The following is a 22,742-nucleotide window of genomic DNA, read 5'->3' on the forward strand; positions in this document are numbered from 1 at the left end:
CATGGGTGTAAGTGAAGGCAGAATCTGACTCATTATTTCCACATCATATATAAACTATAAGCTATATAAATGTACTTTTTTAAAAAAAGAAAAGAGAGAAGAAAATCTCAGCTATTGAGGAACCACCACCTGCATACTCATCCAAGTATAATGATTCTGCGGCAGACACCGATGTGCCTACCTGTACATCAGAACTCTTCACTGACTTATCACACTGCATCTAATAACGGTTTATAACAAAGATGCACCAAGTACTTGTGTTCCTACCAAAATATAATACACTTCACACTTATATGCTTGTTCGTTTTAACTGTGTATTTACCTTCATACTTACCTGTATATATTCCCCTAAAAACCACAGACAAGAATTTTCAATATAAATAAATAAATGAAAAATCAGGGGCTACAGTTCTGGAGCAATGTGCTGCTAGCCAGAGAGAAGCTGCGTCCAGTCCAACACTGCACGCAAGGAGGAGTCCCATTTTAAGGCCTCAAAAGCCCTTGGAAAGCGGTTACATGGCTAATTATGTTCTCTGTCCAACGGGTAAAGTTTCAGAGTAGTGTGCATAACAGATTAGACACATGACTCCCAGTATAGTTAACAGGAGTTGTATGTCTAACCTCCATCACATATGGCACTGCACGTGCCCCAAAGTATCTTTCTAAACACTACTGGAATATAAACAAAGGGGCTGTCTGCAGGTCAGGGGCAATGACAACACAAATTTAACCCCACTGAAATTAACTGGTCTGATGAAGTTTTTGTAGAGAAAAAGTGAAACAATGGTAACATTAGTGGTTTAAAAAACAACCAAAATGGACAACACTTCTTTAAAAGGGGACAATTTGGCGTCTGCGGTGTGTACAAGATGTCTTCATACACTTTTCTGATTTCTTGCCAGTAACTATTCAAAAAAGACCACTTAACAAGCAAATAGGTCTTCAGCACAACAAATAATAAAAAAAGAGAGCAAAGCCTGTGCTATTTAAATATCATGAACCATTTTGCTAATCATGCACAGATGGAAGTACAGACGCTTCTGCCAGACGCCTTGTTCGGAAACTTTGCTCTATTTTTAATTATTTGGTGCACAGAGGACCTCTTTGCTGATTAAAAGGACACACTGCTTTTTATAAGGACTCCATTGACATGGAATTTAGTCAGTTAAAAAACATGAGAGCATTAAAAGTAGCTACACCTTTCTCTGAATCTCCACTAACAATATTTGTAGTTTTACAATCATATTTTTCTGTTCTTTTAAATGTCTCTCTCACCTGGGAGAACTGGCTAACTAACAATACAGAGCAAAGTAAAACTGACTATGCACAAAGCTGCCAAATGCACTACGTAAACAAACTGGGGAAAAGACATTTTTTCTGGTAATCATCTTCAGTTTTAGTAATCTTAGGTGATACCTGTAACGCTAACAGGTAACCAGTATGGCAAAGTGAAGGATCAGTTTTAAATTAACAATGTTCCTTTAAGTCCAAAATGTAAGTTTCATGAGGAAAAATTGTTTGACAAAATCTAATATTAACTGAAAAAAGAAAAGGAGTACTTGTGGCACCTTAGAGACTAACAAATTTATTTATTAATGCTCAAATAAATTTGTTAGTCTCTAAGGTGCCACAAGTACTCCTTCTCTTTTTGCGGATACAGACTAACACAACTGCTACTCTGAAACCTAATATTAACTGAAATGTTCATTACTTTGGTTTGTTAGTCAATTACAACTTGAAAGTCATACTTGTCTGAAAATGCTGCATTGTAACAAGCAACATTTAAGATTACTGTAAGTGAAAACTGTTAGCAACTCCCACCAGTTTGTATATTATGTGCACTGACAGCACTTAGGGGGTAGCTAATTTTACTTCTTCCCCATATCATACATTTTTATCCTTACTGAAATGACTCTTATAAACAGCACCAAAAAAAATAGTATTTTCAATGTCATAATAGTCTTTTTTTTTTAATCTAGTTGATGGTATCCCTTTTCCTTTTACACTTTTTTTTAAACTTGCCATTGAACATTTTGCAACCCACCACTGCAGCACCGTGTTCCTATAGGAGGATCAAAAAGTGAAAACAACTAGAAACAAAAATGAAACCACCTAGCCTATTCCCCTCCTCCAAAATGAAGTGCTAAGAGTAATCACATAGCATGAGCACAAAAAATTAAACAAGATTTTAAAAATCCTTCCAGTTTTAATAATCTAAGATACTATTTGTAAGATAGCTAAAGAATTGTTTTTATTATACTATTATGTATTTAAAATAACAATCACCCTTTAATTTGTGGGCTGAACAGCACACAAATAGTACGACTCCCAACCCACACCTAGGCACACAGAAAGCAACTGAATTACTTTTAAACTGCTATCATATAATATTACAAAGAAGTAAAAAAAAATGCAACTAATTCGTTAAAGACCAGCTGACAATCCTGAAAAGCAAGATGACTGCTCAAGAGACACTGTAGTTGGAAGCCACAGGACACTGGCAGGGGCACACAGGTTTGAAAATACAATGATCAGCCAAAGAAACTGGCATCCACAATGAAGCGTCAGAGGAGAAATAAAGATTTTCTCTTGAGCGAAGGGGGAAGGGTGCATGGAATGAAAGGCCTGTCCAGACAGCTCATTTGAACTGTAGAGTCAGAACTTGATTATGACTAATAAGGAAGGAAGAGGGGTAGATGAAACACTCAAATTTGCACAGTTCTGCACACATTATTAAAGCTTTGAAATCCTTCAAATGAGAATGGAAACTAGACAAAAATCAAGCAGAAAAAAGGGGCAAGGGAGAATCAGAATGTTGCACAGGCAATGAACCTGGTGAGACAGAAGTAGAAGTGGGTCAGGATACCTAGCAGCTAGAACTGCTGAGAAAAGTGAAATTTCAGCAGAAAGAGAGGTAAAAAGAAGAATTAATTGGCTAGTAAGGAAGCATAAAATCTGGAAAAGGGGGTTGATAGGGTGAAGTTGTGTGTTAAATATAAAGGTTTGCCAAATTAAAAATCTGAAAAAACATGTCCATCTGAAGCACAGAAAGGAAAAAGAAATACAGAAAACACTTGACTGAGGAACATTTTTTCTTTCCTATTTACGGTAAGGAAAAGCAGAGCTACAGTTCATTTACACTAGCCATAAACAAGCAGTGTCTGATCAGCTATGCTGACCTGCCAGCAACAGTTCTGAGTTTAAAGGGCCCAGACTCCCGCTGGAGACCTTGGTCCAGATCCCATGTAAGTTTTACACGAGTGGAGTTCCATTTAAGTCGTCAGTTTAAGACTAGTATAATGGAGCAATGAATCAGGCTTCCAGTATTTAACTGCGGTCTTTGGCTTAGCAGCTTACAAAACTCAAAACACTCAAAGTTCACATTAAACAAGATAAGGAGGATAAAAATCTGGTTGTTGCAACTCATACTGGACAGTGCTATTAGTTTCAATGAGATACTCTACCTAAATAAAAGCTTTTTAAAATGGCACCAAATACTATAACCACTCCCCATTAAGTCTAGCCAGCTTACAGTTCAGAAAATTTGACAGTTATAGCCATAAACGTAGCTGAAGTGTCTCTTGGTCTGCATTTCTTCCATTCCTTTTGTCCACAACAACATTCAACAAGTTGAACTCCTTACAAAGACTAATTCTGTTCAGTGTAATAAAATGAATAGTCTATGACTATTATCCATGCTGCAATTTTAATTTTCTTTAAGCTCCTTTCTGATTGTACTCTTAATAGATATCAGTTAGTGTCATGCAGTACCATCCTGTGAGAAATGTCCTTCTTTCACTCTGACACCACTTCAATTCACTCATCTTGCTAAAAAAATTATTTTTCTTGAATTCACAACAGAGCTGAAACCAACAGGAGTGCAAGTTACTCAGTACTTCCTAAAACCTATACAGAACCTTTATGTCACCCCTCATCACTATAGCATCTGAGCACCTCTAAGGCATGGACTCTTATTTTGTCAGCTTATACAACTCTGGAACAAAATACAGACTTTTTTGGATGACACCTTCTTCCTCCTTCCACCCTATTGGGGCTGTAATGTCACATAGGCTACAGGACTACATGCCATATATATAAGCTGCCCAGAAGAAGAAAGATGCAATGTGATCTTTACTGATTAAGTTTAGGCACTTTAGTAAAGTATAGGTTACTGGACAGTGACAAGTATCATCATTATCTTTTCCCATAAAATGGAATATAGACCTCATATAAAACATATTATATAGCTAGAGTTGCGAAATCAATTATCTGCCCAATATTTAATTAATCTACTATAGAGTTCATAAAGCAATCAGTAGTTGTTTTTCCATAACTAGGTAACCAACAAATACTAGGCAAGATCACCACAGCAAAAGCCCAAGAACACTCAGCAAGGCTGACCTTCTGGAGTGACCAGTAAATAATCCCCTCAAGGAAGAGGGGTCTGGTGGGCCCACAAGTGGGAGGGTGGAGAGACCTCCCAATCCTACATATCCAGGGGATTGACAGGAAAGATCTCCCCCAGAACCCTGGAGGCAGGCAACAGCCCCCATATGGAGAGCTTTTTCTACTTCACTGGTCCTCGCCCCCTTTGGCTGCCTAGCTCCTCCAGGAACCATGTTGCTGCTGGTGGGGTCCCCTGGCCATGGCTCAGCAGTAGAAGTGGAGGAAATTCAGGGGGAAGGACTACAGCTCCCAGATGTATTACCTCCCCCCTGGAAACAGGGGTCAGCCTATATTTTCATGTGGATGTCAGGAGATTGGCAGCAATTCTGAGAGGACTTTACCTTGCGTTGATGTCATCTTTCTTAAAATCAGATTCTCAAATCTTAAGAGACTAATACAAAAGTAATCTTTCACATTAAATGAAAGGTCATATTCCTACTAGACCATTTTACTTACAGTAGCTCACATTAGAAACATGAATGTGCATGTCTTTTGGGACCTATTTTACCTCAATATACTTTAGCAATTGCTAAGAACAATACCTTTATTTCAGAAGAAAATACTGTGGGCCAAATCCTGCAGTCCTTACTCAGGCAAAACTCCCACTGAACTCAAGAGGAGTTTTGACAAAGTCAGGAGTCCAAGATTGGCCCTTCACAAAACATTGGGGTGTCTAAAAATTACTGCGAAGAAGATAGTTCATGAGACTGGCAACCTTTCCCCTTGACGTAGCAAATTCAAAATCAGCTTAGGTGAGTGACTGAAAGTTTTCACCAGCTGGTGGCTCCTCAGTGGCCTTTGTAACATGAGTCTCAATCCACACCATAACTGGCATCTTTATTAGTAGACTCAGCCACGAGGCCAAAGAGAATGAACGACCCCTGCTCTGTACAAGTGATCCCTCCAGATCAGAGATGAGGCATTTTGTTCAGGGTGGGGCTGCTCACCACAATGCAGCTTGTACCAGTTTTATGTCTATGTCAACAATTTTAGGCCCAGATCCTCAAAGATATTGACATGACTAACTCCCATTAATTTTAAGGGGAGTTAGGCACCTAAATACCTTTGAGGATCTGGGTGTTAGTTTGCAGGACTGGACATACTTCAAGACCACAACAATTATTTTTTAAAAATTATATAGAATAAAAATTCAGTCTAAAAAAAAGTGGAAGAGTTTTTAGTTACCATGCCCCATTAAAAAAAAAGGGGGGGGGCATTTATATTATGATCACAGTTAGTGATATTTTGTAAAAATCAAAGTTCTACATATACAAATTTATACTGAATATGTATGTTTACTGAACTGTACATGGACTATTTAAGACAGCAAAACATTTAATAGCAAGTTTGTGCAAAAAAAAAAAAAAAAAAGTCAAACTACTATACTTGATAGTTCCCCTCTGCTGAAAATCAGAAACAACATTTCAGAGTCACAGGAAAAATAATTCCATTATTATTATATACTTCAAGCCACCTTTAATCAACTTAATTAATATTCCTTTGCAGGGGAAACTTTATTAACACACTTAAAGTGGATTGATCTGTTTGGAATTCTACATGTTATAAACCTTACAAATTTGTAAAATCACTAATTCCACAAAAACATCAGCAAAGTAGTATGTTCTAATTCATTTTTCTCATAGATCAACTAAATCTGTGACAATCCTTGCAATGACTGGGCAGGAGGGATCCTTACAAACTTATAATAAATCAGCAAGTCAGATGATGCAATATCATGCAAGCTAACACACAGAATACAATACTTCCTGCTAAACTACAAGAAAAATAGCCCGATTCTCAGCTTCTCTGGTCAGATCAGCAAAAACAAATCTTGTGGTATCAAAAAGCATGGGGCACTGGCATTCATTAAAGTTAATGCACAGCCCCAATCCTGCCCCCACTGAAGTCAGTGTTAACACTCCCACTGAATTTAACAGCACAGGATCAGGCCCTAGATGAAGGAATTTCACAGAAAGATATGAATGGGTTTCTGAAACTCACTTTGACCTTACCAGGGACTTCACATGCAGACTAAGGTCAGTATATATCCCCAGACACAGTGCTGTATCTAAGCACTGCTGGACTTGTGTACCCTCAGGGAACAGTGCAATATTGTAGTTAGAAATGAGGGCGCTGGACAGTTATAAAGCATTCCTCAGCCAGAAATGGGTGTTGCTGTGACCACCACACCAATGGAATGTAAAAGGTAAAAATGGAGAAAACAAAGTGATATTTTTCCTTAAATATCACTTATTTTGAACAATGTTATAATGACTAAATAGAACACACTGAAATGTAAAATAAATATTAGACAATGTAAAAGATGGGTATTTCTTGTTTTTTTAAGAATAAGATTCTGTAAAAAATTATATGAGTGGAGAAGGTTTGCAGAATTGTGATGCAAAGAGACACATTTTCATGAGAAATTATTTTTAACATCCTTCTAGGATTCTGTTTCATTCAGACCTTATGCTTAAAATACAAGTGCAATAGTAAAATAAAATCCCTACTTTATTTTTGGAAAATACTGTACATCATTCACTACTAAGCCTACCATTAACTGTGAACTGTTAACGTGTTTTACTGTGGTTTCAATGTTCCTATGGAAAAGCTGCATTTAGAAAACAAAGAGAACCCTAGTCACACTCTGTCTTTTCTGAAGCATGGATTAAACACAGTATTCTGCTCAACAAGCCCATCACCGTTAAGTAACTCATCAGAAAATAAAGAGGGAATTATCAAATGGGAATTGCCAAGTAATTAGTTCTCTGAAGCAGATGACATACAACTATCAAAGGGAGGGGCTTCCCTGCCAGTCATATGTCAGAGGTAGGGCCTACTAAGCTGTAAATAAAAATGCATTCCATGTTATAGAGCTATGGGGCTTTTTAACCACCAGCAGCACATTGAAAATAAACATGAAATTCTGTTTCGTGCAATAATCCACTAAGATCTGTTTTAATGTATTGGAGGGGGGAGGGGGGGAGAAGGATTGTTCATGCATACAATGAAATTTCTAACTGTGCTGGATCTGCCAGCTGTTACCTGGGGAAGGCTATACATACAGTACAGTACCAGAGAGGTGATGTGCACAGGCATTAGGGAAGAGGAGAAACCCTTTTTCTATCACATTAATTTGAAAAAGCACTCCCTACTGGGCTGCTAGGATGTGACACTGACAAGGAACAGCACCACTGGGAAAATATTCATTGGTAGAAACAAACTGAGGATGGCAAACAGGAATTATATTTGTAGTTTTTTGTAACCATGTTTCTTCCTAAAAGTTGATTCAAGTGTTTACATTCACAAGAATATGTAAATACACAGAAATACAAAGGCCCTAGCGCATGGATGACTAGCAAACAAAAACGTGTTGTTATTATGACATTCACTACTGCATTCTAAAACGTGGTGCTACACACTACAGGCTTGTCTACAGAAACATCTGGTTCGCAGCAAGGGGTCTGACTCTATCCCACACCTGCCCGCCACACACTAACTGGCCCTGTGCATCCTGCTGACACAGATTATTAGTTCATTAATGCGGTTTGATTTAGTCCTCTTTAAAACGGGATGGCAGATGTACCAAGGAGGAACCTCAGAGCGAGAGGATTTCAGGTCTCCTCTTCTCCTGTAAACAAGTGGTCCACCAGTGAAATCCCAGGACCCATTTACCTCAGCCGGTTGATCCTTTTTAGCCTTAACCATAGAGCCCCAAGTTTTTCACAAATACAAAATAATATGAAATAAAACAACAACAAAATCACCCAGCAGCAGCAGCAGCTCCTGTCCCTTGGGGTTGGGCCTAGTTCCCTGCTCCAGGTGTTACAAAGCACATGGGACTCGCAGCGCTGCTCAGGTTTCACTCAGTAGCCACCGCTGCGGGGCAAGCTCACTCTGTAACCTCACCCCTCCCAGGACCTGATCCCACCCCCAGACTCCCCCACGCCGCTGGGACCAGGGCTCAACCCCACCCCCCGCAAGTGGATAAAATGGATAAAACAAAAGAATATGCATTCCCCCCAAAATAAAACAAAACGTTACAAAAAATAGGAAGAGTTCCATGGGACTTTACTTATCCGCACTGGACACCAGCCGCGAGATGCAACAAGCTAGACCAGTGGGTTTTCAAAAAAATTTCTGGCGACCCAATTGAAGAAAATTGTTGATGCCCGTGACCCAAAGGAGCTGGGGATGAGAGTTTGGGGTGCGAGAGGGGCTCGGGTGGGGGCAGAGGGTTGGGGTGCAAGGGTGAGGGTTGTGGGGAGGGGCCAGGAATGAGGGGTTTAGGGCAGGGGTGGGCAAACTTTTTAGCCCGAGGGCCACATCGGGGTTGCAAAACGGTATGGAGGGCTGAGTAAGGAAGGCTGTGCCTCAGCGAACAGCCTGCCCCCCGCCACCTATCCGCCCCCTCCCACTTCCCGCCCCAACTGTCCCGCTCAGAACCCCCAACCCATCCAACCCCCCCTGCTCCTTGTCCCCTGTCTGCCCCCCACACTTCCTGCCCACTGACTACCCCCCTCAGAACCTCCGACCCATCCAACTACCTCCCTCAGAACCCCCTCCCACTTCCCACTCCTTGTCCCGATTGCCCCCCACCCCTAACCGCCCCCCATCCAACCCACCCACTCCCTGTCCTCTGACTGCCCTGACCCCTATCCACACCCACACCCCCTGACAGGCCCCCCTGAACTCCCAACCCATGCAACCCCCCCCACTCCTTGTCCCCTGACCGCCCCCTCCCGGGACCCCCATCCCTAACTGTCCCCCCCAGGACCCCACCCAACGCCCCCGCTCCCTTTCCCCCCCAGGACCCCACCCCCTATCCAGCCCACACTGCTCCCTGTCTCCTGAATGCCCCACCTGAACCTCCGCCCCACCCGAACCTCCGCCCCACCCAACAGCCCGCTGTCCCCTGACTGACCCCCGGGACCTCCTGCCCCTTATCCAACCCCTGCCCCCCTTACCATGCTGCTCAGAGCAGCAGGACAGGCTTTTTGGAAAGCCTGGGAGGTGGGCAGGTACAAGCCGTACTGCGGGAGACTGCGGGGGAGGGGCCAGGGGCTAGCCTCCCTGGCCAGGAGCTCAGGGGCCGGGCAGGATGGTCCCATGGGCCGGATGTGGCCTGCGAGCCGTAGTTTGCCGACCTCTGGTTTAGGGTGTGGGAGGGGGCCGGGGTGCAGGAGGGGATCAGGACTCCGGGCTGTGGCCTGGGATGATGGGTTTGGGGTGCAGGAAAGGGCTCCGGGTTTGGGGGGGGCTCAGGGCTGGGACAGAGGATTGGGGAGCGGGCTTACCTCAGGTGGCTCCCAGTGAGCAGCTCAGCAGGATTGCTAAAGCAGGCTTCCTGCCTGTTCTGGCACCGTGGACCATGCTGCGCCCTGGAAGCGACCAGCAGCAGGTGCAGCTCCTAGGCAGACATGGGCAACAGGCTCCACGCAGCTCTCACCCGCAGACACTCTCCCCATATCTCCCATTGGCTGGGAACCAGCCAGTGGGAGTGCGGAGACAGTGCTCGGGGCGGGGGCAGCGCACAGAGCCTCATGGCCCCCCCGCCTAGGAGCCAGACCTGCTGCTGGCCACTTCTGGGGCGCATCACAGTGTCAGAACAGGTAGGAACTAGCCTGCCTTAGCTAGCTGATGGGACTTTTAACAGCCCAGTCGGCAGTGCTGACCAGAGCCACCACGACCCAGTGCCTTACATTCCACAACCTACTACTGGGTTGGGACCCGCAGTTTGAAAACCACTGAGCTAGACAGTGTTACCTTTCCCAGTGTTAAACTTTCAAGTCCTATCACTTACAACCCAGTTGCGCCTCCATGATGCTCCGACAATGGCGAAAAAACTCCGCCAATTTGGTCGAACAGGAAAAATTTGTTCCTGACCCCAAAACAGGTGACCAGTCAGATCCACCACACCCTAAATAACACAGCCTCTACACGACTGTTACGAAGAGGGAGGACATTGCCATGGCCAGGCACATTCCACCCACCTAGGCCTTTCCCATGACCGGCTAGTGGGTCAGAACCTACTATCTGGAAAACACTGTCTTAGAGTAACTTCACTACTGAGTTAGCCTGGGGTTTTACCCAGCTAGTGGCCCCAACACCCCATCCATCCACACACAAAAACTTCACTCCTGAGCCATCTGGGAGTATTGGTTAGAGCCCAGGTTCTGCTCTCACTCAGGCTGGTAATCCACCCACTTTGCAGTGAGGATGCAGGCTAAACCATTCAAGTGCTGATAGTCCACCCACAATTTCCCTGTGTGCCCAGAAGGAGAGACAGGTTCTCCCACAATTCACTGGGAAACAATCCTGGAGCAGCTTAGCATATTGCAGCACAGTCAGCCACGGAATAAGTTCCCAGAGGCTCTAGCGACACACATGGATGTCTGCACCGTCAGTGACGACACAGTAACACGGGTATGGCTGCTCACACCGGCCTAGGCTGACCTGTATGCTCATACCTGTATGCTCATACCCGGATGTCATCACCCAGGCTAACTCTGCCATGAAGACACACACCCTCAAGGTGCGTGCACGTGGAAATCCAGTAATACGCAGTTACACAACCTTCACACACACGAACGGACGAGGGTGTACACATGGGTGGTGCCGGTGTGCACAGTCAGTCAGAGACCACCTCTGACACTTTGGTCCTAAAAATGAAAAAGGTTCAATTGCACAGTAAAACGTATTCTGCCCTAACACCTCTCTGAGGTGAGAGAAGCGTTTTTTTCCAGTCAGTTAAAAATTATGAGCCAGATGCTTCTCCACGGCCTTGCACCTTGTGCAGTCATTCTCATCAGTGCAAAGTGAGTAAAAAACATCATCAAATCAGAACGGTAGTGTTTTCCTACTCACTTTGCACAGGTGCAAATACACTTACAAGGTATAAGACAGTGAAGAATCAGGCGCCTTGCTTTGTGGCACACACATTTAGTTACTTATGTTACAACTAAACCTTATATGGTTAAAAGTGAAAGAGTTTTTTAAATTGCGATTTGTTTGTTATTTATGCTGTTTTATTACTTTTTTCTTATCTTTCAGATTAGAAAAATAAAATCAGTGAAGACAGTTTCACTCTCGGGTTCTTAATGCTGCAATGTTGATAAGCCAACCAGGGCAAGGAAATGTTTATGTGGAATTTCAAACTAAAGAAGCATTTCTATTCATCTTTGGTTTTATTAAACCTTTTACAATTTATATTTGGGGCTACATGTAAGTTGACAATGTCCTTTTAAACCTGGTTTATACAAAGCTATTTATGTTACACTGATTTTTATTTTTCAAAAGAGCACTTTCAATTCTTAAAGTCATGGTCAAAACTTCTCTCTCATATTCCGTTAAAAAAGTGACATTGAAAAACATCTTTTTAAAGTAGAAGCAGGAACCCTGAACCATGGTTCAAATCCTGGCTTATGTGACAAGAGAACACAACTTTAGCGTTCCCATCTTAAGCACATCACAAAAAGCTCAACTCAATGTATCTACATCAGAAAACCTTCATACAATTTGGTATGAGACCGGCAATCTCTGTTCAGGAAAGACCTAGGAATGATAGAGCAGAGGTATGGAGTTGTGTGGAGAAGACTGCAAAGCACTTCCCTGTGTGATGCCAGTCTACACTGTTAGTTCTTCATTTTCATGTACATTAAATTTACTCCCACACTTAAATACAAAACAAGCAATTAAAAAATTAAATGCGATTTCTAATTATTATCCAATTATACCTAGTTCAAATCCATCTTCATTTTTCTGGTACTCTTAGCTCAGTCAAAATCACCACCACCGTCTGTTAGTCCTCCCACCACTACAGGCCTTCACATGTAAAAAGAAAAAGCAGAACCAGCCAGTAGAAGAAACACCAACTCTGCACTCTCAAATGGCCAGCAGGGGGCATTAATAACTTCCCCATACAGACAAATCACATCATTCTCCTTTAACTAAAAATGATATTTATATATCATATATCTCCGGTCTATAAACAAGCTGCAAATGAGTGTTCAGCATACGTTAGAAACACACCACATTTAAAACCAGCTGATTACATCTTACATAAAAGGGATACCATGTTAAGCAATGTATACCCATAGTTAATGAAACTTCAGAAAGTACAGTAAATGGATTGCTACAAGTGGGACAGTTGCTACAGAGTCAACTAGATGTCACACTATGACTAATAGATATCACATGAATTGAACAGTGGAAAAGATTAAAAGGAAATCTAATTGTTAAAATGGCCAGTATTTCAAACAAAATTCTCTTAACACAACTGTTTAAAAGGAAACAGAGTAATTTGCCTACCTGAAAGGAGGCAATGCATGCTCTGAACAAACAAACACTAACTCTCCCTATGTTTTTTAGTTTGGGCCAAAATTAATCAAAGTCAGGGTTAAAAAAAAGCTATTTTAAATAACCTTTTTACTCATCTTGAGGTCTTTATTCATGCAAAATGATTATTAAAGTCAGTGTGAGTTTTACCTAATAAGAACAGTAAACACTAAAGGCTTGATCCTACAAATTCTTAAACGAGTTACTTTACTACTGTATTTGCTGCAGTAAATGGTATTATTTATGTGAGTAAAGTTGCCTGTGTTTGTAGAATTACACCTTAAGTAAGGACTTCAGAATTTGATCTTATGTGTGTTAAATCAAAGGTGCCCAATATTTTGTCCATATGAGGGACACAAAAAGAACATGTCATAAGCCACCTAGTTTGCATTTAGTGGAGCAGACTGCAGCCATCCTCCTCCTTGGTAAAATACTAGAGTAGGAGAGGGCTACGGTCTCAGCATACCATCTTTGTTCCATCTTTGACCTGTGCAACTTGCCCTGTGGCTACTGACCACACTACAGAACTCCACGGGTCACATTCCATCAGTTGCAACTCTGGGCATCCCTGTTAAATCAAATGTCAAGGATAATGTCTGTAACCAGCCAGTGACCATCTAGACAACCTTTACATTATTTACTCTGATACAAATTGGGCTTGATTTTGATCTCACTCTGGAGTAAATCAGGAGTAAGCGCTGAAGACAGTGGAGTTACACCAATGTAAAACTGATGTGACTGAAAAAATAAACCCACTGTATTTTAACAACAAAAACATACTTGGTCTAAAGTCCATTAAGACGACCTTAAGCATTCTGTGTACAAAGAAAGCAGTATTATGCCGATGGCTAACAATCAATTGTACTGGACATAACAAGGTTATCTTTATGCAAAATGTTTACTTAATATTTATGACATTGTTTTTAATGCAATCTCAGGAAATATCAGCTGCTAGAAGATTCAAGGTGACTTAGCAATACATTATGGGTAATACAATGTGGGCATTCAGAAGATACTTAAATTTGATTAATATGCTATAAAGCATTTCTTCCTCTAGCTATTAGTTACGAGCCTTTTCTGTGTAATAATTTCTGTAAACAAAAACAATTTTACAAAACCTGAGCTAATTCTGGACAAATGAAGAGCTCTTGGAAATGTTAATGCCTTGACAAAAAGATTTGTTCCACCTGATCTCTAAGTCAACATCTGCTATCAAGAAAACTTTCTGAAACTGAAGGGTGAAAATATGTTAGGGTGCTTTATACGGCAATTTAATTCTCAAAAAGAATAATCCTCCAGAGATGTAGTGGTTACAACCTGCCCCTCCGTTCTAGATGATTAGTGTAGACCATAAAAGGCGTGTCTTTACATGCAACTACATGCTTAGACTACTTCCCTTTAAAAGAACAATACCCCATCCTGCAGTCACAATAAAATGTAAATTTATGTACTGCACACTTCACTATGACATACTGTATACATGAAAAAGTTATTCCACTACAGAGACTTTCTGATCAGCTTTTCATCAACAAAATACTAGAGTAACTCAGTTTTCTGGCTTAAATAAAAACAAAAAATGTACTTTCAGTTTCTGAATCTAATTCCCCAGCTGTATTTGCCATATTATTTAAAAGAACAGCCTATTTTCTTTCTGCAACCTTTATATTTTTGTTACCATTAGTAGGATAGCCAATACTAAGTACTTAAAAATCATGAGTCAGAGCCATGAGACAGGCTTAAAAACCATGAGACTCAAATAAATAAGAACATTTGGGTTCTTTTTATATGCAGTCTGATTGACCCCTAAAGGCTCAACACATTTTCAAGCTCTTCTCCACAAACTTACAAACATACAAGATACAGACACATGAGGTACAGGGGGGGTGGGGGGGGAGAGAAAAGAAAAAAAAGCTGAGATTGTCCTGTAATCACATCACTGCAGAACCTGGGGATATAAGCAAATCACCGAGGATCACAAGACTTGCAATAAAATCATGAGAGCTGACAACACTGCTTAAATCAGAGTAAAAGAAAGACTTAGGTATGTCACCAGTGACTGGTTATCCATGGTTTTAAGCAGGGCCAACCCTAGACCAAATGCACCCCAGGCAAGAAGTGTCTTCGGCATGCCGCCGCTCCACCTTCCCCCCACCCCTCCATTAGTTAAACTTTTGAATATTTACACCACCCTGAGCCTAGCATCCCTCAAGCCCTGCACTCCAGGCAGTCGCCTGCCCCTAAATCCGCCCCTGGCTTTAACGGAAAATCCGCATGCCAAAAAAGTCTTTCTACACAGGAGGAAATCAGGAAGTTGAAAAAGGCAAAGAGTCTGCAAGCAACACAACCCACAACAACAAAACAAAAATTGACAATAATAGGCAAGAGGATGGATTTCTATTATTTTATGCATGGCAGTTTATGACAAAGCTCAAAGGATGAAAACTTTTTATACATCTCATAATCTTTTAGTAACCAAACACATTTTGACCTAAGGTGAGCATAAGAACCACTGATCTGCAACGCAGCATCCTACAAGACAGAGATTTGAGACACAGGTAATATGATTTGCTGACTTGGGTAATACCATAATCGTTGTTATTTATTTATAAAGCACTCCCATTCCTGGTCATGTTGAGGTAGAATAATTTTGTGTCAAATGAATTATAAAAACATTTTAAGGTGTCCAGGTTTGCCAAAAGCGTGTATACTCATGAGAGAAATAAAAAGCATTAAATCCTCACCTTGTTTACAAAGCATCTCTCTATGGTGAAGATAAAAATTATGGTCGTCACTGTTCTATGGGGGTGAAGAAGAAATTCACAGCTTAAACTGCTTCCTCATCTGGCTTCGCCTGCAATGTGATTGTTCATCCAGAAGCAGAGGAGATGAAAACCAAAATGAAAAAAACAATATCAGTTAAAAACCAACCAACTTAGGAGTGGCCATACAAGTGCCAAAATATTCCTGTGAAGATTGTGAGTGGTTCTATCCAAAGCAGAATCATTCATAATCCTGAGGGTCAATAACATCAAAAGATTACAGAGTTGTGTCTGAGTCTGAGCTACAGAAGGATGGCAATTCACTTCCAACAAGTGACACAACTAGAGTGAAAACTAGGGCTCAGAACAAGCCTGTACTCAAAAAGCACATTGGTAAGCGTACTGTTTACATCTTACACTAGCTTCAGCCTATCGGGGACATTTATGATCTTTACTGGCTCAGTAGTACAACCCCATGAAACAAAAAATATCTACATTTCATGAATGTCCAAAAAGACAAGTCATTCATGCACAATGTAGCTGAAATTACTACAGATGTGCACTCACATGTGTGCCCGTTCTTGTGTGTGTTTGTACGTGGGCGCCCTTGGCCACTCTTCCTCCCAGCAACCATGACATAGATGTGCACTGTCTCCTGTAGGCTGGGGCTAAGGAGTCAGTTCCTCACCACCATACACATGTGGCAGAAAGCACAGCCCATTTACTCTGTCTGTATGTGCTTTCCAAAATGTGATATTGGTGAGTTTAGAAAACATAAGTGAGTTGTGGTGACAGTCTTCACTGGCAGCAGAACACAATTTCTTTGAGAGGCATTATCCGAAAAGCAAACCATATTAAGGGGATCTTGATAAAAAAAAGTGTTAGATTTTGTGGCATTTCCCCAGTTCTATCGTCTTAATCCTGGCATGCTGGAATTAATGCATTTTACTGCAAATTCCCAGATAATATAAACAGAAAGTATACTATGACAGCAATATTTTTCTAATTCTATATTTTTAATCATTAAAAATTACAGGGAGCCAGCATCACAATTCTGCTGACATCACATATCAAACAAAATATGTTTTGCTTTTTCACTTGGAACCTCACCAAAAAAATGTTGTCACTCTTTAGCAGGACTACTATTCCTCGATCGTGAGGCAGTTTTGTGTTTGAGTTTGTAAGCATGCTTTGGCCCCTGTTCATCCAAGGATTTATGCACAAGTTTAACTTTATGCCAGTACTTAAATCCATCCTTATTCAGCAAAGCACTTGCAGGATTTAAGCATGTGCTAAAGTGTTTTTCTGGATTGGGTCCAATAAATACATTCAAGCACATAGCTATTCATAGTTAGTAGACTACAAACTAACGCACAATATAGTTGTAGGAGAAAATATAGTAAAGTAATAGCTGAATAACAAATACACTAAGCTCAAGAAGAAACCAGAGTTACTTGTCCAGTTTCTGTAACTTCCAAATACACCTTTGTCTGCAGAGTTGTTAAAATTAAAAATATATATATACTTATTTTGTATATCAGCTAAATCAAAATCTTATCACCTTAAACTTTTTTCCCCCACATTTTTTAAAATGTGGGACTTTTGAATATATGTTATGTGCCAGAGCCCAAAAACATTTTGTGTGTTTGTTCTCCCTGTCCAAAGATAAATATACTAATTTGTCTCACTCAAAGTTCTGCATAAGGTAAAATTAAATGACCCAGTCAATATTTTCAGATCTAAAAGCTTAGTGTATTAAATTTCTTAGCAAAATTCACTGGCATAGAGCACACCATTTCTTCGGTCTGACATACTTACCTGTATCGAGCCTGCTGTACTTCTGTTTGTTATGGTTATTACATTTTGATTTGCTAAAGTAGACCTAGTTATAGCAGTCTCAGCAGAGGACTCCAGATAAAACTGTTCTGTGAACTGATTAAGTTGCATGAACTGTACCTGAACGATGTTCCACAACAGTTAATCACTCAAAAACCTGTATGATCAGCTAACAGCCTCATAGTGGGCTGTCTCGTATTCTAAACTACGGTTGAAACCAGGGTACACTTCAGACCACATATGCAATTTTTATATACATTTTTGAAACCAAAATACACCTTGTTACTGCACTCCCCTCCTATTTGTAGACCACAGCAAAAGCATTATACTATATGAATGGCAATACAAAAAAGAGTGGGTTACTACTGCGCCCTTTGAAGTTAATAAGGGTTTTGCCATTGAATTTCAGTGGGAGGAGGATCAGGTCCAGAGTTTTGATTCTCTAGATATATTATTAATATAAACTATTTTCATATTTCAAGTAATTAGCTGCTTTTCAATTGACTGCATTTAACAGTCTATTTTACAAAAATATTAAGATGATACAAAGCTATCGGATAGATCACAAAAAGATTTTTTTTCCCTCGGAGGCAAAGGAAATTCAGGCCTGTTTTTAAAGATCCTTTAAAATCAGACCATTTTTGTCAAGCTTTTTTATAATGAAATCCTAAGGGAAATTTGTTTTTCACAAGTTCATATAACACATTTTAAAAAATATTTACTCTGCAGTGCTGTGAACCACATTACAAGCAATTTGCATAAGAAGCATGATGCAGTACAAGGGATCGTACAAACAGCAGGAGTTTGTGTGGTTATTTGACTTTCTCTAGTCCCATTTTCCTAATCCCCTCCATACTTAGGCCAAGAAAGAAAGGACGAAAGAACGAAAAGCCCAAATCAGCCAGTGCACTAAAGAGTTGCACTGAGAGTGAGAAACTCTTCATGAACTTCCCCATGAGAAGAAATTCCTCTGCTTGGCAGACGGACAGAAACCTGCAGGCTCAGTTACACTGCGGCTGGGTTTGTGAGCTGGCAGGCAGTGCAAGATTTGACCCACAGACAGGCATTACTCCTCTTGTTACCTTCTCCAGTCTCGTACTTCAACACGAGAGCTATTCAAATGCCCGTTTTATTATTATATTTTTTGGACACTATTAGGCTCTAATAGTTAAGGGCCTGATCCTGAGAGGTGTGGAGTCCTGAACCATTGGGAATTGTGGGTACGCGTCACTGCTCAGATCAAGCCATTAAAGCCACAGGTCTAAATTCACCATTGGTGTAACTGGGAGAAACGTGAATGGAGATGTTAGCCACTTATGCAAGCGGCAAATTCAGCTCCTCCAGCAGAGTTCTGAAGTCCTTACTCAGACAAAACTCCCATTCCACTCAATAGCAGTTTTGCCTAAGAAAGGTGTAATAAAGACTTCATGGTTACACACTACAGGACAGATTCTGAGCTCCATTACTCTGAATGTGGCCCACTGGAATCATTCAAGATTTACACCAGTACAACAGAGAGCCACATTTGGCCCATTAAAAAAAATATTATTTCTTAAAAGACTAATGTATAGTGTAGTATTCAAACACTGACATTAAAGACAAAAATATTCCTCAGTTAAATGTATTTTTAAATTGCAGTAAACAACATGAAGCTCTTTATATTCTTCAAGTGTACTTTTTACATTGGAGAAAAATGCATTATAAACATTGACACAAAAGGCCTTCAACTGTATGCTATGATGAAAAAATATCTTTTAAGGTAGTATAAAAACAAATGTGAAACAGCTTACTATTATCAGAAACAAACTATCCAGTATTGAGTCTGTCACAGATAAAATAGCCTTGGGTTTTTAGTTAGTTTTATTACAGTTTGTATACACCCTAAGTTTTTGCAAGGTGAAAATGCAAATTCATTTACCAAATAAAACACATCCAAGGCCCTGAGCCTACTAAGAATTATGAACATGCTTAACTTAATACACTATCAGTTAAGTAATAATGATAATGTGAATTATCAATTACTTAAATTATACTAGTCAGAGCACATAAAGTTAAGCAACGTGCATAGATTATGGCAGGTTTGGGGCCTACAATATTAACCCTTTTAATGGTGACATTTTCACAACTTCATACATATGATTTCAGCCGTCAAATGGTTAAACACCCAACAAATCAAAAGCAACAGATTGCAGAAGCAGCTTTCAGATACGCTTGGGAAAGACACTTAAAAATTAACAAAACATTTGTTGATTCATTAAAAATAAACACACGTGGAACTGGTAGAATGATTTCATTAGCTAACTAAATATATTTTCATACTCTGCACACATGTAAAATCTGATAATCCAGTGCTGTAACAGCCCAGAAGTATCTTTCATAAAAGTTCAGTGGTTAGGAAATGTCATAATATGCTTAAATATTCTTCAAGAAGACACAGAAGTGAGTTGTACAATCTGTCCAACATAAATATTGTACATACGCCACTTGAGGTAGCCCAGTCACAAGACAAACACACCTGAATGGACGATGAATACTGTCTGTTACCATGGCAGCCTGATCTAATTACATGACTGATCTGGGCTAGAGTAAGTGCACTGAAAACCTATAGCACTGACATGTATCTACATGATGAGAGAGAGACGGGCAGAGTTGAAGAGAACCTATGAACCTTTGCCTTCCATAAACGATGATGAGATTAAAGCCATCCATTTAAAAGAATTGCTGCCTGAAAAATATTGGGCCATTTTCATGAACAAATTGGAGGGCAATACAATAAAATCATAACTATTAAAAGATACCTTGCAGCATCTCAAAAATAACTACAGTGTGATTTTTTTTCTGTCACTCTCAATTACAATCTCTCCCTCATTCATAACCCTTGCTCCACAGAGCTATAAAACTGAACTGTCTTCACCACCCAAACAAGCAGAGCTATATTAACATGAAATCTGAATTTTCCCTTAACTGAAGGTTACATCAGAAGCTAAAATGAAAAGACCTTGACTTCCCTAACATGTCAGCAAAGTAACTGGCTATGCCTGAACACATCTGACATGTAACTAACCAATACAGCATAACATATATAACAATGATCATTAAATATTAAGTATAACCTGCATTATGAAAGATTTATTTCTTTAGCATATGAAACATAAAATGTTTCAAAAACTAAGGTCATCCACCTTAACAATTCCTTATTTGTGCATAAAGAATATTTATAAGGAACAACAATTTACATCATTATGTTTACTTCTTGGACATAATAAGGAATGCTTACAATTTTTGCTAATTGTATCCGGAGTCTAGGATCACAGGGGAGAGATGCAGTTTGGAGTCCCTATTGCACAGCATACCGTAAACAAAATAAAAATAGCCTGTCGTTCTTCTTATCCACATAGTACATTATATAACCAGCTTCGGACTTGTTTTCTTTCTATTATTACTCTTCGGTAATTTCCCCCATCTTCAATGGCATGGAAACAGTTCCCAATCCTGTCTTTTTATTATCATCATCATCATCACTACCGAAGCAATCAACGTTTTCTAACAAATTTTAGGTTAATCTCTAATAGTCTTAGAAATTATTATATTCATTTATTTAGTACATACAAACCAATCAAGGGTTACTTTCCAAAGGTGTTTTATTTAAAAACCAACCCAAACAAGGGGAGGTCAGAGTCAAAAGAGCAATGCATACCTGCAACATAAAGTAAAGAGAATGCAGCAGCCACAGACACAATCCGAAATGGAAAGAGCAAAATATTGCTATATCCAAGGATAATCACATCAATTCTTTAGCACCCGAGGCTGCCGCTAATCCCCCCTGGAGAAGCTAAATGGTCTCTTTGCTTTTAGCCAGCCCCAGATCTCTCACCCTGGCAGGGACTGGAGGAGAGTGAAAGCAAGAGAGGCTCTGCAGACAGCGGGAAGGGGGAAAACGGGACACCCGGGCCTCCCCTGACCCGGGCACTAGCCCTCCTCGCTCACTGCTGGAGGTGCCAGCTGGTGTCTCCAGCCAGCCTGGGCCGTGAGTGCAGCGTAGTGGGTCCGCGGCTGAGCGCATTCCCCGTCCCAGCGCCGCCTCTTCCCCCTCCCTCCTCGCTTCATTCACCCAGACCCAGCCCCTACTACACCGCCCAGCACGGGCTGGCGCGGCCGGCGGCACAGCCCGCCCAAACCCGGGCGTCGTGCAAAACTCCGGCCGCTCTCACTTGCCTCCGCGCCAGCTGATGCACCAGGGGCAGCCACAGCCGGAGCCCGGCGGCGGCGGCGGCGGCGGCAGCAGCAGCAGAGCGAGCGTGAAAACGCCACCCCTCCCCAGCGCGCGCACACACACACACACGCGCGCGCACACACGCACGCGCCCTCTCGCCTCCCGGGGCGGGGGGGCACTGAAAGCAACCCAGACACAGGGGCTACGGCTGTTTCCTTGCCTGTCCCCCCTCCTTTCCCCTGCCTCCTTCTCCTCCACCCCGGAAGACATTTCTTGCATGCACCGAGTGCAACGAATTCCAGCCACCCCCAATGTCCCTCCACCTCCCCCCAGGATCGCAAAGCCATTTTCTGGCCTCCAGCCTTCCCAGGGCTGGGGTGGGCTGGGCTGCAGGAAGGCTGAAGCCCCCGGGGGCGGGGGGCAGGGCTCGTCCAGTGCTCTCCCCCCTTGTGTTTCTCCAGCTGGAAGCGCTGGAGGTTTTCAATCGAAAGGAGGAAAGAAGCCGGGGAAGCAAAAAGCAGAGAAGGAATAAAAGAGCCACTTACTGCCAAGTGTCAAGGGAGGTGGGGGCAGAGAGAGAGACTCACACACACTGTCTTGCTAGCTGATCACAGGGCTTGGGGGCGGGGGGGGGGGTTATGTTGGTTGCCTTTTTTTCCCCTCTCTCTCTCTCTCTCTCCTTCCCCCTGCAGTGACACAGGTCCTGGACGTCTCCACCACTGTAGTAGAAATGATGTCTGCGGTACAGAGCCCCCGCTCCTTTCTCTCCCCAGTATGTAAATGTGTAATAGAAGCCAAATATGGAGCAGTTGGCTGCCTCTGCAACAGCTCAAGGATCCTACTTCATGCAAAAGGGACGGGGGAAGGGAGGAGAAGAGGAGGAGGAGGCGGCACGGCAACACTTTGGCAGGCGGCCAAGAGAGCCACACAGATTATTGCATACGCACCACAGAGCCGGGCCAAGCCAGTTTTAACCCTTTACACGGCTTCTTCCCAGTTATGGGGAGGAAAAAAAAGGGGGGGGGTGAATTGTGGTGGGGTTTATTGGTGTTCCCCCCCCCCACTTCAAAAGGCAATGTTTGCCCTCAACAGCACAATTAAAATAATACTGATCAGCTGCTGTGCTTCTGGAGATCTCAAAGCGTTCTGCA

General features: G+C 41.6%; 1 protein-coding gene across 13 annotated transcripts in view; it reads right to left on the bottom strand.

Annotated features, from left to right (window-relative positions):
- The window catches only part of ATXN1 (ataxin 1), a 279,929-nt gene extending 257,476 nt beyond the window's left edge, over positions 1-22,453 (bottom strand). For 7 of the 13 annotated variants that reach the window (XR_012157326.1, XM_073331974.1, XM_073331964.1 and 4 more), the window contains exons 1-2: positions 22,137-22,453; positions 15,525-15,634 (exon numbers count right to left, since the gene is read on the bottom strand). The gene's annotated coding sequence lies outside the window, so the exon portion shown is untranslated. The other 6 variants (XM_073331975.1, XM_073331971.1, XM_073331966.1 and 3 more) reach the window with 5 other exon arrangements.
- Positions 22,454-22,742: the final 289 nt, after the last annotated feature.

This window comes from Lepidochelys kempii, chromosome 2 (genome assembly GCF_965140265.1).
Source record: "Lepidochelys kempii isolate rLepKem1 chromosome 2, rLepKem1.hap2, whole genome shotgun sequence".
NCBI lineage: Eukaryota > Metazoa > Chordata > Testudines > Cheloniidae > Lepidochelys > Lepidochelys kempii.